Genomic DNA, 16,025 nt, shown 5'->3' with positions numbered 1-16,025 from the left:
TAAAGCACCTAAGAGAGTCTCTTCTGTCACCATCTTGGCTCTGCCCCCACTCTCCCATTTTCTACTTTACTCATTTCCTAATTATGGTATCACGCTTTATGTCTAAATCATGTACCCATTTTGACCTTATCTTGGAATATGATGTGAAATTGTGTTTGATAATTAATTTCTGCCAAACTGCTTTCAAGTTTTTCCAGAAGATTTTATCAACTAGTGAGTTCTTGTTCCAAAAGCTTAGATCTTTTGAATTGTCAAACACTAAATTATTATTGTTATTTACTACTGTGTATTATGGACTTAATGTATTCCACTGAGCCACCAATCTGTTTCTTTTTTTAATTGTTTTTTGAATTTTACAATTTTTCCCCCAATCTCTATTCCCTCCCCCCACTCCCCCCCCCCAGAAGATAGTTTGGGTAGTCTTTACATTGTTTCCATGCTACACATTGATCAAAATTGAATGTGTTGAGAGAGAAAAATCATATCCTTAAGGAAAAAAAATTTGAGGTAGCAAAATTATATAATAAGATACCTTTTTAAAAAATTAAATGCTATAGTCTTTGGTCTTTGTTTAAACCCCACAATTCTTTCTTTGGATACAGATGGTATTCTCCATCACAGATACCTTAAAATTGTCCCTGATTGTTGCACTGATGGAATGAGCAAGTCCATCAAGGTTGATCATCACCATCATGTTGCTATTAGAGTGTACAATGTCTTCTGGTTCTGCTCATCTCACTCAGCATCAGTTCATGCAAATCCCTCCAGGCTTCCCTGAATTCCTGTCCCTCCTGGTTTCTAATGGAACAATAGTGTTCCAACACATAAATATGCCACAATTTGTTCAACCATTCCTCAATTGATGGACATTCACTTAACTTCCAATTCTTTGCCACCACAAACAGGGCTGCTATGAATATTTTTGTACAAGTGATGCTTTTACCCTTTTTCATGATCTCTTCAGGATATAGACCTAGTAGTGGTATTACTACTATTCTGTTTCTTAACCATAACAGATTGTTTTGATAATTACCATTCTATAATAGAATTTGTGATCTGGAACATCTAGGTTACCTTCCTTCATAGTTTTTATTCACTGATTTCTTTGATATTTTTGATCTTTTGTCATTCCAGCTGAATTCTATTATCATTTTTTCCTAAATCTACAAAATATTTTTGATAGTTTAGTATGGCACTGAATAATTAATTTGGGTTGAATTGTCATTTTTATTATGTTGGCTTTGTCTACCCCTTGGCAATTAATATTTTTCCATTTGTTTAGATTTGACTTTATTTGTATGAAAAACATTTTTAAATTTTATTCATTTAGGTCTTGGGTTTGTCTTGGCAAGGTAGACTAAATATTTTCTATTGTCTACAATTATCTTATTTTTAATAAATTTGTTTAATTTTTAAAAGTACATATAAAGATAATTTTCAACATTCATCCCTTCATAAGGTCTTGAGTTGCACATTTTTCTCCCCCCTCCTTTACCTCTCTGCTCCCCCCTGACAGTGGCCAATGCAATATAGGTTTTATATATTGATCATATTATACAAGAAAAATAAGAACAAAAAGGGAGAAAAGTCATGGGAGGAGAGAAAAAACATAAAACAAATGTTCAAAATTGAAAATAGCATGCTTTGATTTGTTTTAAGACTCCATAATTCCTTCTCTGAATGTGGATGACATTTTCCATCACAAGTCTTTTAGAAATGTTTTTGATCACTGTACTGCTGAGAAGAGCTAAGTTCATCATAACTGATCATCACACAATGTTGTTGTTAATGGGTACAATGTTCTGGTTCTACTCATTTCATTTAGTATCAGTTAATGCAGATCTTTCCAGGCTTTTCTGGTCTGTCCATTCATGATTTCTTATTGAATACCAGTGTTCCATCACATTCATATATCACAACTTGTTCAGTCATTCCCCAATTGATGGTCATCCCCTCAATTTCCAACTCCTTACCACTACAAAAGGGCTACTATATATTTTTTGTACACGTGTGGTTTTTTTTACCCTTTTTGTTATCTCTTTGGAATACAGACCTAGTAGAAGTATTGCTAGATAAAAGGGTATGGACAATTTTATTGCCCTTTGGATGGAATTCCAAATTGTTCTCCATAAAGGTTGAATCAGTTCAGAACTCCACCAACAATATATTAGTGTCTCAGTTATCTCACATCCCCTCCAACATTGATCATTTTCCTTTTTTTCATATTGGTCAATTTGATAAATGTGAGGTGGTACCTCAGAATTGTTTTAATTTGCATTTCTCTAATCAACAATGATTTAAAACATTTTTATATGACTTTAGATAGCTTTAATTTCTTCATCTGAGAATTGCCTTTTCATATCCTTTGACCACTTATCAATTGGGAAATTATTAGTATTTTTATAAATTTGACTCAGTCCTCTATTTTAGAAATGAGCTCTTTATCAGAAAGGCTAGTAAAAATTGAATCCCAGCTTACTACATTCCTTTTAATCTTGGTTGCATTGGTTAATTTATAAAAAAAATTTCAATTTAATGTAATCAAAATTGTCCATTTTGCATTTTATAATGTTCTCTGTCTCTTCTTCTTTGGTAATAAACTGCTCCCAGTTCTGATAGGTAAACTGTTCCTTGTTCTCTTAATTGGTTTATGATACTACCTTTTATCTCTAAATCATGAACTCATTTTGACCTTATCTTGATAGAGGGTGTGAGATGCTGGTCTATGCCTAGTTTCTGCCATACTATCCTCCAGTTTTCCTAGCAGTTTTTATCAAAGAGTGAGTCCTTAACCCAGAAGGTGCAATCTTTGGGCTTACCAAACAGAATACTATAGTAATTTACTACTATAAATCAATTCCACTGATCCCCTACTATTTTTTAGCTAGTACCAAACAGTTTTGATGATTGATGCTTTATAATATAATTTTAGATCTGGTGTGGTTAGACCACCTTCATTTACATTGTTTTCATCAATAATATTTGGGTGGTTTGATTGGTAAGGCACTGAATAAGTAATTTAATTTCGGTAGAGTTGTCATTTATATTTATTAGCTTGACATTTTTTACAATTATTTAGATCTGATTTTAATTTTGTGAAAAGTGTTTTGTAATTATATTCATATAGTTTCTGGGTTTTGCTTGGCAGATAGACTTCTAAGTATTTTATGTTACTTTTAATGGAATTAATCTCTTGCTGCTGTGCTTTTGTGGTAAGATATAAAAATGCTAATGATTTATGTGGGTTTATTTTAGATCTTGAAACTTTGCTAAAGTTGTTAATTATTTCAACTAGTTTTTTAGTTGATTCTCTAGGATTCTTCAAGTATATATCATATCATCTGCCTCATTGCCTATTTTTATTCCTTCAATTACTTTTTCTTCTCTAATTGCTATCTCTAGCATTTCTGGTACAAATGAAATAATAGCAGTGATGAGTCAACTTTGTTTCACCTGATATTAGGAATGTTTATAGATTATCCCCATTACAGATAATGCTTACTGATGGTTTTGGATAGACACTACTTATCTTTTTTTTCTCATTGATATTTTATTTTTTTTTCCGATTATATGCTGTGAAAGTTTTTCGACATTCATTCATATGCATATTTATGAGTTACATAATTTTCTTTCACCCTCCCTTACCACCCTCCCTCCCCTCAGGTGAACACTCTAGTGAACATTGTACATATACATTTGTATCTAATATGTTTACATATTAGTCATAATCTGTATGAGGAATTAGGACTAAGGACTGGGAGGGAAAGGAAAACTGGGATAGAAATGAAAAGCATAAGAAAAATTTTTTAAAAAGTGAATATAGTGTTCATTCAGATTCTGTAGTTCATTTTTTATTTTGTTTGTTTTGTTTTCTTTGTCTGAATGTGGATGACATTATCCATAACAGGTCTCTTGGGTTCTCTTAATTCTCTGAATTGCTGAGAGTAGCTGCATCCATCACAGTTGATCAACTCACAATGTTGTTAATGTGACCAGTGTTTCCTTGGTCCTGCTCCCTGTGCTCAGCATCAGTTTCTGTAATTCTTTTCATACTTCTCTAGAGTCCAACCATTCATGGTTTCCTATAGAACAGTAGTATTCCTTAATATTCATATACCATAATTATTCAATTCCCCAATTGAAGGGCATCCCCTCAATTTCCAACTCTTTACCACTATAAAAAGAGCTACTATGAATATTTTGAAACATATAGGAATTTTCCCATTCTTATGTTTTCTTCTTGGATATATGCCAAGTATTGGTATTCAAAGGGTACACTACTCATCATTTTAATTAAAGGGTCATTTATGCCAATGCTTTCTAGTGCTTTTATTAGAAATGACCATTGTATTTTGCCAAAAACATTTTCTGGATCTGTTGTGATAATCGTATGATTTTTTGTTGTTTTTCTTATTGAGGTGGTCAGTTATGTTGATAGTTTTCCTAATACTGAACCAGGCCTTCAATCTTGGTATAAATCTCACTTAGTTATGGTTTATGACTTTTATGACATACCACTGTGATCCTTGTTAATATGTTATTTAAAATTTTTGCATTCCTGTTTTAGATATCAGCACAATATTTTGTGTTATAAAAGGAATTTGGTAGGATTCCTTTTTTTACCTAGTTTCCCAAATACTTTAGAGTACTGCAATTGATTGTTCTTTAAAATATATGGTAGAATTCACATGGGAATTTTTTTCTTAGGGAGCTTAATGATGGTTTGTTTATTTTCATTTTCTTTTGCTACAATAGAATCATTTAAATATTCTGTTCCCTCTTCTGTTAATCTGGGAAATTTATATTTTTGTAATTTTTATCCATTTCACTTAGGTTGTTAGATTTCTGGGCATTTGGGCAAAATAGTATCTAATAATTACTTCAATTTCATTGGTGGTGAATTCAACCTTTTTATTTTTTTTTGAATTTGGTTTTGGTAACTTGGTTTTCTTCTTTATTTTTTCAAAATCAAATTAACCAGTGGTTTATTTATTTTACTGTTTCATTTATAAGTTTTATGGTGTTCTTTTATTTTTGTTAGTTTCTCCTTTGATTTTAAGGATTTCCAATTTGGTGTTAATTGAGGGTTTTAAATTTGCTCTCTTTCTAGTTTTTTTTAGTTGCATGAAGCTGTAGTACATCTATTAAAAGCAGATAGATCACCTTGCTGATAAAGGTTCATTGCTGCTAATGCAACAATGTTTGTCTCTCAGAGTTGAACAATAGGGATAGTTGAGTACTACAGAAGTGATTTTTTTTAGGTTTTTGCAAGGCAAATGGGGTTAAGTGGCTTGCCTAAGGCCACACAGCTAGGTAATTATTAAGTGTCTGAGACTGGATTTGAACTCAGGTACTCCTGAGAAGTGATATTTTTGAATTGTGTTGTTAGAAAAGACTTTTGAGAGCTCCTTGGACAGAAAGGATAAAGAAATTAACTTAGTCTATTCACCAGAAGGTCAAATACTGAAGTTAAAGCTTAAATACTTTGGTCACATAATAAAAAGATGGAACTCATTAGAAAAGACCCTGATAATTATGTCCAAAGGGCAACAAAAATGTGCATACCCTTTGATCCAGCAATACCACCCTGAAGAGATGATGAAAAAGGGTAAAAAAAAAATCACTTGTACAAGAATATTCAAGCAGCCCTGTTTGTGGTGGAAAAGAATTGGAAATTAAGTGAATGTCCTTCAACTGGGGAATGGCTTAACAAACTGTGGTATATGTATGTCATGGAACACTATTGTTCTATTAGAAACCAGGAGAGATTGGAATTCAGGGAAGCCTGGAAGGACTTGCATGAACTGATGCTGAGTGAGATGAGCAAAACCTGAACAGTGTCCAGCAACATGGGGGTGATGATCAACCTTAATGGACTTACTCATTCAATCAGTGCAACAACCAGGGACAATTTTGGGTTATCTTCACTGGAGAATACCATCTGTATCCAGAGAAAGAATTGTGGAGGTTGAACAAAGAAAAGACTATTACCTTCAATTTAGAAAAATATATTATCATGTAATTTTGCTATCTTTTATACTTTATTTTTCTTCCTTAAGGATATGATTTCTCTCTCATCACATTCAATTTGGATCAATGTATATATCATGGAAGCAATGTAAAGACTAATAGAATGCCTTCTTGGGGGGGGGAGCAAGAATGGGGGAAAATTGTAAAACTCAAAATAAATAAAATCTTTCACAGTAAAAGAAAAATCCCTGATGTTCAGAAAGATTGGAGGAAAAAGGAAAAGGGAATGACAGGAATTTGGAACTATGCCCAATTGTCTATAAAGCTGTGTATATCTTTTGATCCAGCAATACAACTACTAGGTCTACATACCAAAGACATTTAAAAAAAGGCAAAGAGGAGTGGCTAGGTGGCACAGTGGATAGAGCACCGGCCCTGGAGTCAGGAGTACCTGAGTTCAAATCTGGCCTCAGACACTTAATAATTGCCTAGCTTTGTGGTCTTGGGCAAGCCACTTAACACCATTTGCCTTGTAAAAAAAAGGGGGGGTTTTTTGTTCAAAAGTATTTATAGCTACTTTTTAATGGTGGCCAAGAATTGTAAATCAAAGGGATGGATATCAATTGGGGAATGGTTAAACAAGCTATGTTATATAAGTGTAATGGAATATTGTTGTAGTATAAGAAATGAAAAAAAGGATGATTTCAGAAAATCCTGGACAGACTTAAATGAAATGATGTAGAAAGAAGTGAACAGAAACAGGAGAGCATTATGCACAGTAACAGTTATTTTGTTTGATGAAGAACTATGAATGACTTAGTCAATTTCAGCAATAAAATGATCTAAAAAAGTCCCGAAAGACTATGTCTGAAGCATACTATCTGCTTCCCAAGAAAAACATGATATTGATTGAAAATAAAGTGTGCTATTTTTTATATTTTTCTTTTCTATTTTATTCAAATCTTCTTGTACAAAATAATTAATATGGAAATGTTTTGCATAATTGTATATGTGTAACCTATATCTGATTATTTACCATGGGGAAAGGGGGGGGAGGAAAAGGAGAGAGGGATAGAATTTGGAACTTAAAACATTAACTAAAAATGTTTAAAAATTGGAAAAATGGAATGACAGAGGATGAGATGGGCAGATAATATCATGAAAACAACAAATGTGATTTTGGACAATCTTGGGAGATTAGAAGAGCCCGGCATATCATAGTTCATGGGATCATGAAGAGTCAGATATGACTGCATGACTGAACAATAAACCTATTCATTAATCTGTTCATCCTCTATTCTACTGATGTAAGAGAAATAACATTTCCCCTAAGAATTGCTTTGGCTGCCTCCCATAAATTTTGGTGTTCTCATTGTTGTCATTCTCTTTAATGAAATTATTTATTGTTCCTATGATTTGTTCTTTGACCCAATAATTCTTTAGGATTAGATTATTTAGTTTCCAACTACTTTTTAATCTACATTTTTGCAGCCCTTTATTGAATGTAATATTTATTGTGTTATCCCCAAAAGGATGCATTTAATATTTTGGCTCTTCTGCATTTGTGATGATTTTTATGTCCTAATATATGGTCAATATTTGTGTAGGTGTCATGTACCACTAAAACAAAGATATATTCCTTTTTATTTTCATTCAGTTTTCTCCAGGTATCTATCATATCTAACTTTTCTAGAATTCTATTCATCTCTTTAACTTCTTTTTTTGTTTGTTTGTTTGATTTATCTGGTTCTGAGAGGTCTTCCATCAATATAGTTTTTTGGTTTTTTATTTTATAGTATTACAATAATCTTGTTATGAGAGAAAACAGAACACCCTCCCCCCCATGAAGATGAGAAACCTTAAAGATAGTGAGAGAAAAAAATGTACTTCAGTCTGTGTTCAGATTCCAATGGCTCTGTCTCTGGGATGAGTCGCTTCCTTTATCATAAGTCCACCAAAGAAGTTGCTTCAATGCTTTTCTCACAGTTGCTATTACTAGCTGTATTTCCCTCCACTCTATTCCTCCTCACTCTCATTTATTCTATTCTCTCTCTCCTTTCACCCTGGCCCTATCCAAAAGTGTGCTGCATCTGAGTACCCTCTCCCACAATCTTCCCCCTCTTCTATCACCTATTCCCCCCTTCCCTCCCCCATTCCCTCTTATCTCATCCCCTTCTCATTTTTCTCTAGGGTAAGATAAATTTCTATACACTATTGTGTGTATTTCCTCTCGGAGCCATTTCTGATGAGAATGAAACCTCACTCATTCCCCCTTGCCTTCCCCCATTCCACTCCATTGCAAAAGCTTTTTTCTTGATTCCTTTATGAAATATCTTAGCCTCTTCTTCCTCTTCTTTCCCTTCCTCCCAGTACTTTCCTTTATCACCCATTGACTCCATCCATTAGTATAGTTTTACTATTTCTTCCTTTAACAACTTTAACTTTTCTTTAAAAATTTTGATGCTTTGAAATTTGGGGCATATATGTTTAGTATTGGTATTACTTCCTTGCCTAGGGGAACTTTTAACAAAAAAGAGTTTCCCTGCTTGTCTTTTTAAATTAGATCTATTTTTGCTTTGCTTTGTCTGAAATCATAATTGCCATCCCTGATTTTTTTATTTTATCTGGAGCATAATAGATTTTGCTCTAGCCCCTTACCTTTCACCTTTATTGTGTGTATTTCTCTACTTTAAGTGGGTTTCTTGTAAACCACATAGTGTAGGATTCAGGTTTTTGTTCCACTCTATTATCTGCTTCTGTTTTATGAGTGAAGTAATCCCATTCACATGAACAGTTTTGATTACTGGGTATTTCCCTCCATCCTTCTTCCCCTCCCCCATTTAGTTCTCTCTTTCTGCCTCTCCCTCCTTTCAGTCTGTTCCTCTTCTGCTTCTGACAACTACTTCCCCCAATATGCCCTTCCTTTTACCATCCCCCTCTTATTTCTATACCTAAATGAGTAGGTATGTTATTGCATCAAGTGAGTTTAGGAGGGACACCATAATAATCAGCACTGATGGATTTGATGGAAAGGACCAGCAAAGCCATGGGAAGGAATCTGTCATCAAGGTTTAGCTGCAAAACCTATTCCAAAGTCTTGCCTTTGTGTTCCCAGGACCTGGCAGAGTAAGTGGAAGCAAAATCTTATAGTAACTTAGGAATGGAAGAGGCTTTAGAATTAACCTTTACCTATTTGAACTGTGTCCTTCCACAGTATTCTGGACAAGTGGTCATCTAGCTTCTGATTGACTGATCTCTCTAGTAGAGAAGAGCTGAACCCACAAGGAAAAGGGACCATAGTCAAATCATTATCAGTAACAAATTTATGTCCTCTCCTCTAAATGTCTTAACATTCAAATTCATAAAGGAAGCATTAACTGAGTTACAAGAAGAAATGAATTGTAAAGCAATAGTCACAGGAGACTTCAATATTCCTCTCTCAGTTTTGGATAAGTCTAACAGAAATATAAGGAAAGGGGAAAACATGGAACTGAACAAATTACTGGAGAAACTAAAGTCAAAAGAGTTATGACATCTTCTATAAAGGACAACAAAATAATAGATATATTTCTTAGCAACATATGGAATTTTTACAAAAACTGATGATGTGCTAAGACACAAAGTTACTGCAAAGACATGCAAAAATGTAGTTTAATAAAGTTTTTTAAGATGAAAATAACTATTATGTCCTTTATAGAGAATATTTTAATTCAGGAACCACAATGAAATCCTAAATAATGAGTGGTTCAAAGAATAAATCATAGAAATAAGAAAATGATGATGAAACATTATATGTACAGTTTATATCATCTTAGATACCAAACCCTTATTCAAGATGATATAAATTGTACATATATGTCATCATCATTTTCTTTCATTTAGTTATTTGATTTTTGATTTGATACAGATTTTTTTCCATTCGAACACTTCCCAGCTTATCCTAGAAACATTAATATCTGATTAGAAGCTTTGCAATTTCAAGTTGAAGCTTTTCAAGTCATCAGTTATTCATTTTACTTTCTGTAATTACCTCTATCTCTTATTTAAGAACACAGCTCTTCTCATAGCTAGCTATGTGAGAGGTATATGATCTGCTTCTCTTTTAACTTTTTTAATGTTGAGACTGCATATTCATCTAGAATCAGTGTTATAGAATATAGTGTTAGGTGTTAAATTAAACTTCATTTATTTCTGTCTGCTTCCCAGTTTTCAGTAGCTTTTATCAAATAAGGAGTCTTTTCCCCTGATAATTTTCACTTTATCAAACATTCACTTAATTGCATTTCATTGCTTCTGATTTTCCTTCATTTAGTTTAATAGTAGACCACATAGAAAACTTTTTTCTTTCTTATTTTTTTGGTTTGTTTTTGCAAGGCAATGGGGTTAAGTAACTTGCCCCAGGTCACACAGCTAAATATTGTGTCTGATGTAGGATTTGAACTCAGGTCCTCCTGACTCTAGGGTGGGTGCTCTATCCACTGTGCAACCTAACTGCCCCCACATATAAGACTTGATAGAAGTAAGTTTATTGGGAAAAGAGAGGACATGAGAGCTATCTCCAAGAATTTTGAAAGGGCCATCTGACAGAGGAGGGAGTTGACATTCAATTTGGCAGAACCAGAGGGCATTGGGAGGAGGGATGTGTGTGTGTGTGTGTGTGTGTGTGTGTGTGTGTGTGTGTGCAAAGAGTCATATTTAGGCTCTGGGTAAGGAAGAGCTTCCTAATATAAAAGTTGTCCCAAATGGGGAGGACCTATCTGGAGAGGGGAGGTGTTCCCCCTCTTTGGAACCTTTCAGGCAGAGGCTAGATGAGCACTTGTGGGATGTGCTTTGGTGGAAATTCCTTTGGTGTATAGGATGGTCTAGAGACCACTGAGGTCCTTTCCTACTCTCAGATTCTGAGAAACTGTCTCTGGTCTTATTCCCATTCTTTGGGGCCTCTGTTCTTGATCCCTGTTCTTGCAACTTTTCTTAAGGAGTTCCTAATTGGTTGGTTGGATGAATGGAAGGGGTCCATCCTACTCATGTCCCTTTGTCCTTTCTTCTGGCAAGAAGTTGCTTGACCTTCTTTGTCAGGCAGTGAACAGAACACAAGATTGGGCAGAGGTCTGAACTTGGAGGCCCTTGGGGCTGCCACCCCCCATTCTATTAAATGAACTTGGAACTGGGATGGGAATAGGAGGCTTCTGAAGGTGGAGCCCCTGAATTGGGCACCTTGGTGGCCTCTCTCTCTCCTAGTTTTCTTAAGGGCGTCAGCTCTCTCAACTTAGACTATTTTTTGTGCCTCTCTGGGGCGGTTTGTGGAACAGGCAGAAAAGCAGAGGTAGACATTTTTTCCTTCTAGCTCATCAAACACTTATATAATCCAAGTGAAATCTGTTTTTGGTTAGAATACAGTTGAGAGCTAAAAAAAATTCAGCTTGTCTGAAGATTCTACCACAGCCAGGCTGGAAAAGAAGCAGCTGGGAATAGTTAAGAAAGTTGGCAGCTGCCATAATGGGCAGGGCATACCTCCCTCTGCTGCTTCCCTCCCTCTGCCTGCTTCCCTCCTCTCCCTCACTCAACCCTTCCTCACCTTTCTCTCTTCCTTCACTTCGATCCATGTTATCAAACCCAGCCCCTTTCCCCCTCTCCCCCTCCCACTCCCCTTCTTTTCTCCCTTCTCTTCTTCCCACCACTCCTCTCTCCTCTCTCTCTCTCTCTCTCTCTCTCTCTCTCTCTCTCTCTCTCTCTCTCTCCCCTCCCCACCCTTTTACCCTCTTTCCCCTCCTACTCTCAGTAAACTATCTGATGGTTGAAATTTCCTTTCATTCCTCTTGGAGGGATGGGGTCATCAATCCTGCGGGTGGATCTCTGACTTCAAAATGGAATGAGTTTGCTCTAAGCTTCTATGTACTCTCAGACTCAGTAAGGACATGAGAGGCTGCTCCACTAATCTGTACTTGATTCTCCTAAACTGCAGGTATCACTTCCCTACTCTCTATAAACTCTGGGGCTCTCATCACCTCTAGGATTAAATCTAAGCTCTTTATCTTGGCATTTGAAACCCTTCAAACCTGCCTCTAACAGATTTCTCTAGATTTATTAAGTGTGTGTGTGTGTGTGTGTGTGTGTGTGTGTGTGTGTGTGTGTGTGTAAAAGCTGGGCTCAGAAGGCACCGGGATCCCTCACCCACTCAAGACCAGCAGGAATCTGGGAGGCATCACTTGGCTGATCATCTGAAGGAATGATGGATTCTCTTCCTGAGGGCAGTAGCCACCTCTGAGCTGGGGCTATTCTAGAGCCAGACTGGGCTTTTCTGTCTCCTTTCTAGAGTGGATGACTCTCCCAACAGAGTCTCTGAGGAGTGACAGAGGTGCCTACCAACCCTAGACTAAGGGGGCACTGGCAGAACATGCTGAAGACCATGTCCTTCCAAAAGTCAGTCCAAGGAATTCATAGACGATGGGTCCATTAGCAAAGTGATTTGTCCAGCATTGCTGCCAAGCCTCCCAGAAGAGAAGTAAAGGACATAGGGATCCTGCAAGCCTTGGATTGCATGTTGCCTAGGCCACATGTCTTCCTACCCATAGGCCTCACTGCCATTGGACCAAGTTGTGCCCACTCTTCCCTCTGGACTCTATACATATATGTGAGAAGATGTTCCATATTTCAGGGGAGCTGGTGCTTTTTCTGTGCTGTTTAAATCAATGTCTTTGCTGACAGTTGAGTCTAATCAATAATTGATATGGGGGAGGGAGCCATGGTGGACACATACATTTCACCACTAAGAGGAGAGCCCAAGTTTTATCTCCAGAACTCTAAGAAGAGAAGCAGTCACCACTCTAGGGTCACAAGTTGCTAGTGCCTTAAAGTTCCAATGATTCTTGGTTTTCTTTATTGATTTTTCCTTCTTTTTTATTTTTACAAGCAAAGATAGTTTTCAATAATTCACCCTTTGGCACGTTTTTGAGTTGCACATTTTTCTTCTACTCCCCCTTCCCTCTCCCCTTCCCCATAGCAGTAAATAATCTGATATAATCTGTAAATGTACTATCTTGTTTAAATATGATTCCATATCAGGTACTTTGTGAAAGAAGGATTAGAACTAAGGGGGAGGGGGAAGATCATGAGAGAGAAAGAAATAACATGAAAGTTTAAAAAATTACCCTTGAATGATTTGCTCTGCAATCAGACTCCAAAATATTTTTCTCTGGAAAAATAACTTCTCTTGTGAAAGGGGCTACTGATCTTAGAACTAAACATTCAGGCAAAAAGGGGCCAAATTCAGTCATAGCAAGGATACCTTCCACACCATCATCCATGTGTCTAACTGTAGGAAGAGAAAGAAAATTGAAGAGAGAATCTTTAGATAGTGGCAAAGAATTGGAAATTGAGGGGAAGCCTATCAGTTGGAGAATTACTGGACAAGTTGTGCTATATGAATGTTATGGAATGCTATTGTTCTGAAAGAAATCACAAGTTTCCAGATTTTTAAAAAAATATCTGGAAAGACTTGTATGATCCAATGCTGAGTGAAGTGAACAGAACCAGGAGAAAATCTTACACATTATCAGCAACACTGTGAGGCGATCAAGTATGATGGAAGCAGCTCCTCTCAACACTTCAGTGATCAAGGCCAATCCTGAGAGACCTGGACTATATCTAATGTTTGTAACTCTCTGTTTATTTCTAGATTTTTTGTATTTCAATGTCAAGCAGTCTACCAAAAAAATCAACAACTCAGTCTTCCTATTAAGGTTTATCATGAGTGAAACTTAACAAAAAAGTTAAATTGAAGTATGTTTCTCCAAGCAAAATTATCAGTTATTATTAGGGGCTCTTCTAGTAAATAAAACAGGTTAATAATTTGCCTCAGTTTCTAGCCAAAAGGAAGATACAACTCATTTTTATAAACATAGAACAAAGAACAGAACAACAAAAAAAGGTAATTGGCCAGAATCACAGGGGTTGGGGATCCTAATTGTTTACATTATAGTGGGGTTAGTACATATGTGGGCTAACAAGTACCTTTCTCTGCCTCTAAGAAATATTTTTGTGAATTTGTGGGTCCCAGCTGAATCTTGAGGGTACTGATACAAGGATGTAGACTCACTGGCACGTAGGGATTGGATAAAACTATCTTTTAATTGACAAGGATGAGACATAAGATGGGACAAGGTCAGTTAGTCTGATTCTCAAGGAGAGCACACAAATATTGCAGGTGATGCTGAGATAACAATTTTTAGTTAACAGTGATTATGGGAAAACTTTAACCTTAAGCATCAAACTTCAGAAAGGGAGGCTCCACTTTTGAACTAATGAGTTTCTATATTCAGAGACAAAGAAGAGGCTGGCTACAGGAAAAAAAATTGCTTACTGAATAAAAGCAAATAAATATATAATACAAAATTAATAATTAATTCTCACAGGCCACTGTTTACCCCCAGAGTATGATAAAAAACGTTTTTAAATGTTGCCTTTTGTTTCTCTTCAGTATTTCTGTGTTCTAAATCTCTCATTCCCCATCATGGATTTAATTATTCCTCATCTAAAAATTGTATTTTTATAATATCTTATCAGCTCAAAGTACTGACCTGGATTTCTTATACATTTCTTTTAGGAATTTGATTTCTCTTTTGAAGTTAATTGTTCTGGAGAGCCCACTGGATTCTGTTTTCATTCAGGCCCTCTTAACTTATATTCCTTTGTTTATTTTTTAGAAGCGATGTGGATTGTCTGGGAATGAAGAGGAAATAAGCATTTAATAAGTGTTTGCTGTGTACCAGTCCCTGTTAAACTATGTTCTTCAACATTTATTTCTTCTTTTTTATTTTTTTAAATTGAAATTGTTTCTTTGCGTCTACCAAATAACTATGAGCTATGTTTAGTCTAGGATGGCCCTAGACTCTCAACTTTACGGTTGCTCATACTCTTCTGGGTTTTGACCTTTCTTTGGGTCCTATTCTGGATGAAGGATTTTCTCTTATTTGATTCTCAGCAGAACCCTGCGAGGTGAAAACTATTATGATTTCCATTTTGCAGATGAGGAAAGTGAGGCAGAGGGAAGTGACTTCCTGCTCTTCCAACTTGTAAGTTTCTGAGGTGGAATTTAAACTAAGGTCTACCCTGACTCTAGGCTAAGTGCTCTGCATATATGGCATCCCCTAGCTACCATTCTTCCTTCTCTATTTTTCTGGGGTTTATTTGTTGATTTGTTTATTTTCCACTGGGCTTGGATGGAGGCTCTGGTGTCTCAGCCTTTTACTTGTATGCAGGATCTGTGCCTGATCCTAGTCCCTTCCCAGCTCCGACAATGCCAGTATGGATAGAACAAGGCCCTAAATAATGCCAACATGGCATCATGAAAGTCAGCTTGGTAAACTCACCATTTCCAATGCCCCTGATTTTCAGTGACTCAACCTGAGTATTCGAGTATTGAAGTTAGTTCTGAGACTAACTCAGAACTTAGCAGCCCAGTGCCTGGTGCTTTGCAGAGTTCTCCCTCTTGAAAGAAGATAACTGAGGGTTGGCTTCTTATGAGTGGATGTGGAATTCATGTGAAATGTCAAGAGCAAGAGGAACAGCCATGACCTTGGGGATGAGCTTTCTGGAAGGTGAAAGGTAGCATGACCCATGGAGATGGAGCCCTAAGTTGATAGAAAGCAGACAGAAGTCCTACCTACCAATTACAGCTGCCAACACCAGCTCTATATTCTTTGACAGAGGCAGTGAGGAGTCTTTGCCCCAGAGATATGAAATGCTACTCTTCTAGGTGGCATCAGTTTTGGTAGTGTTGCTGAGAATGTTGCTTTCCCAGGGAAATGGGAAGGATCTGAAGAGAGACACGTTGAAAAGTCCATTGAAATAAGTGGTTTTTCTGTTCTCTCTGAGACTTAGAACACAAGGAGGTAAATGAATTATCCATCTGGATAAGTCAGGGTCAAGAATGTTCAGAATGGGGCTCACCACTGGAATGCAGAGGGCAAAACATTCAGTTTTCCAGAGACTGAAACAGAGGGCCTGGGGCTAGTTGCTTTTAAGTTTCAAGAGAAGACTGCAAGTCTCCTGTCACT

Source organism: Macrotis lagotis, chromosome 7, assembly GCF_037893015.1.
Source record: "Macrotis lagotis isolate mMagLag1 chromosome 7, bilby.v1.9.chrom.fasta, whole genome shotgun sequence".
Taxonomy (NCBI): domain Eukaryota; kingdom Metazoa; phylum Chordata; class Mammalia; order Peramelemorphia; family Peramelidae; genus Macrotis; species Macrotis lagotis.
This window is presented reverse-complemented; position numbering follows the sequence as displayed.